Source organism: Pelmatolapia mariae, linkage group LG6 (assembly GCF_036321145.2).
Source record: "Pelmatolapia mariae isolate MD_Pm_ZW linkage group LG6, Pm_UMD_F_2, whole genome shotgun sequence".
Classification (NCBI taxonomy): Eukaryota; Metazoa; Chordata; class Actinopteri; order Cichliformes; family Cichlidae; genus Pelmatolapia; species Pelmatolapia mariae.
This window is the reverse complement of record NC_086232.1, coordinates 4979933-4983740: the sequence shown is the minus strand read 5'-3', so window position 1 is coordinate 4983740 and position 3808 is coordinate 4979933.

The window sequence follows — 3808 nt, the reverse complement described above, 5'->3', positions numbered from 1 at the left end:
AATAAGGAAGCAAGATTTACAGTGGAGAAGAAATTGAACACCCGTGGGAGTAACCCACCGAGAGGGACAATGGACCCCCTAATGATCCTCTACCTAATCACATGAGCCAAAGTGTGAAAATGGGTGTAAGTCACAATCAGGCAAGGTTTCGGGTGAGCTCATTGTGAAACCTAGCCCCACCCTATCATGTGATTCCCTGAGGTCAGATGGCCCAGAATGTGAGTGAGCGTTAAGGTGTCTGGGAAAGGATCTCCAAACTGGATAGACTATGGCTGTGTCCCAATTCAGGGGCTGTGTCCTAATTAAGAGACTTGAAGTACGCGCACTACGCATACTACGTACGGTGCGTACTATAAGTACGAGAAGTGCGGAAGTGAGAGGCTTGTGAAATAGGACGGTCTAGCCTTCGTCGCGCTGTTCAGGTTGCCTAGCAACCATGGTACTAACCGCGAGAAATGTTTCATACAGCATTGTTTGACATAAATGAAGGAGAAAAAATGTTTTGTTGGTCATTCATTTTTGTCATGACATCACTTTGATTAGTTGAGTATCTGAGGCTGAGACCACGGGACTGTAAAACATGATTGTTGGGCTTCATTTCTGTACTGAACAGTCATTTCAAGATTAGTTAGTAAATAACAATTAGCTAATGTTGTTCATGAGACTAAAATCATCTCACTGTGGCAATGTAAATATAATATGGCCAATATTATATGTATTGTCAGATTATTATGAAAAAAAAAACACCCATCTCGCCCCTGCGGGCGGTTTATCCTTCAAGCTCGGGTCCTCTACCAGAGGCCTGGGAGCTTGAGGGTCCTGCGCAGTATCTTAGCTGTTCCCAGGACTGCGCTCTTCTGGACAGAGATCTCCGATGTTGTTCCCGGGATCTGCTGGAGCCACTCGCCTAGCTTGGGAGTCACCGCACCTAGTGCTCCGATTACCACGGGGACCACCGTTACCTTCACCCTCCACATCCTCTCGAGCTCTTCTCTGAGCCCTTGGTATTTCTCCAGTTTCTCGTGTTCCTTCTTTCTGATGTTGCTGTCATTCGGAACTGCTACATCAATCACTACGGCCGTCTTCTTCTGTTTATCTACCACCACTATGTCCGGTTGGTTAGCCACCACCATTTTGTCCGTCTGTATCTGGAAGTCCCACAGGATCTTAGCCCGGTCATTCTCCACCAACCCTTGTTTCTGTATACTATGCCGGCCACTTGGTTATGGCGCTCCATGTATGCCCTGCCTGCTAGCATCTTGCACCCTGCTGTTATGTGCTGGATTGTCTCAGGGGCATCTTTACACAGCCTGCACCTGGGGTCTTGCCTGGTGTGATAGACCCCAGCCTCTATGGATCTTGTGCTCAGTGCTTGTTCCTGTGCTGCCATGATTAGTGCCTCTGTGCTGTCTTTCAGTCCAGCTTTGTCCAGCCACTGGTAGGATTTCTGGATATCAGCCACCTCCGCTATCTGCCGGTGGTACATACTGTGCAGGGGCCTGTCCTTCCATGATGGTTCCTCGCCTTCCTCCTCTTTCTTGGGTTTCTGCTGCCTGAGGTATTCACTGAGCACGCTGTCAGTTGGGGCCATCTTCGTGATGTATTCGTGGATGTTTCTTGTCTCATCCTGGACTGTGGTGCTGACACTCACCAGTCCCCGGCCTCCTTCCTTCCGCTTAGCGTACAGCCTCAGGATGCTGGACTTGGGGTGAAACCCTCCATGCATGGTAAGGAGCTTTCTTGTCTTTATGTCAGTGTCTTCTATTTCCTCCTTTGGCCAGCCTATTACCCCAGCAGGGTACCTGATCACGGGCAGGGCGTAGGTGTTGATGGCCCAGATCTTGTTCTTACCGTTCAGCTGACTCCTCAGGACTTGCCTGACCCTCTGCAGGTACTTGGTGGTTGCAGTTTTCCTAGCGGCCTCTTCATGGTTCCTATTTGCCTGCGGGATCCCCAGGTACTTGTAACTGTCCTCTATGTCTGCAATGTTGCCTTCTGGTAGTTCAATCCCCTCAGTTCTGACTACCTTCCCTGTCTTTGTTACCATCCGACTACACTTCTCCAGCCCGAATGACATCCCGATGTCATTGCTGTATAGCCTGGTAGTGTGGATCAGTGAATCGATGTCTCGTTCACTCTTGGCATACAGCTTGATGTCATCCATGTACAGGAGGTGGCTGACAACTGCTCCATTCCGTAGTCGGTATCCGTAGTCGGTATCCGTAGCCAGTCTTGTTAATGATCTCACTGAGGGGGTTCAGGCCTATGCAGAACAGCAGTGGGGATAGAGCATCTCCTTGGTAGATCCTGCACTTGATGGTGACTTGTGCTATGGGCTTGGAATTGGCCTCTAGTGTTGTCCGCCACATCCCCATTGAGTTCGTGCTCTTAGGGTCCTCTTGATCTTGTACAATTCTAGGCATTCCAGGATCCAGCTGTGGGGCATTGAGTCATAGGCCTTCTTGTAATCAATCCAGGCAGTGCACAGGTTGGTCAGTCTGGTCTTGCAGTCTCGGCTGACTGTTCTGTCTACCAGTAGCTGGTGTTTTGCGCCTCTGGTATTCTTGCCAATCCCTTTCTGTGCCCTGCTCATGTATTGACCCATGTGCCTGTTCATGTTAGCCGATATGATGCCTGATAGGAGCTTCCATGTAGTACTGAGGCAGGTTATTGGTCGGTAGTTGGATGGGACCGGTCCCTTCTTGGGGTCCTTGGGGATCAGGACCGTCTGACCTTCGGTTAGCCATTCCGGGTGTCTCTCGTTAACTAGCAGCTGGTTCATTTGTGCTGCCAGACGCTCGTGGAGTGCAGTCAGCTTCTTCAGCCAGTAGGCGTGAACCATGTCGGGCCCTGGTGCTGTCCAACTCTTCATACTGGAGACCCTTTCTTGGATATCTGCCACTGTGATGGTTACTGGACCCTGTTCAGGGAGGTCGCTATGGTCTGCCCTCAGATCCAATAGCCACTGAGCATTGCCGTTATGGGTTGCGTCCTTCTCCCATATGCTCTTCCAGTATTGCTCCGTCTCCAGCCTTGGTGGTGCTGTTCTCTTATTGTTCCCTTGCCACTGAGAGTACACCTTTGCTGGTTCTGTGGAGAACAGCTGGTTTATTCTCCTGCCTTCTATTTCTCTGGTGTACCTCCCCAAGCGGCTGGCCAAGGCTGTGAGCCTTTGCTTGGCAGTTTCCAAGGCCTCAGGTATGGACAGCTTGCTGTATTTCTTATGCACCTTCTTTGTCGCACCTTTCTGCAACTCCGTTAGTTGGCTAACCTCCCTCCGTGCTACTTTGATCTTGCCCTCTAGCCTCCTTCTCCATGGAGGGTACTGCCCCTTGTGGCTGTTCAACTTGTAGCCAAGCCTCTCACTGATCACTGCTGCCGTATTGTAGATCAGCTTGTTAGTGTCGGTATTCGTGGTTGTAGGTATCGTCCGTAGTGCTGCATTAACATCATCTAGCAGACCTTCTGAGGGCACTTCACGTAATCTTGGTAACCGGCTACGGGGGATCCAGGTTTCAAGCTTGGCCATGATCCTATCTTTCAGGTCAGTTCCTCTCGCACTCAACGATCCTTCTCCTATCGCACTTGGGGCTATGTACCCAATCTCGGGTGGGGGTGATGATATCTCCCCCCTGACCTGGCGTCCTGACTCCTCCTTGCCGTAGCATTTATGTTGTACCTCGTCAATCTCTAGCTGTGAGAGCAGTCCCTTCTTTCGAATGTTGGAACACTGAGCTACTAGTTGTTTCGCCGTCATTGTGGATGTTGGGTATCGAAGAATCCATAGGTCCCTCATCCTATTCATGTA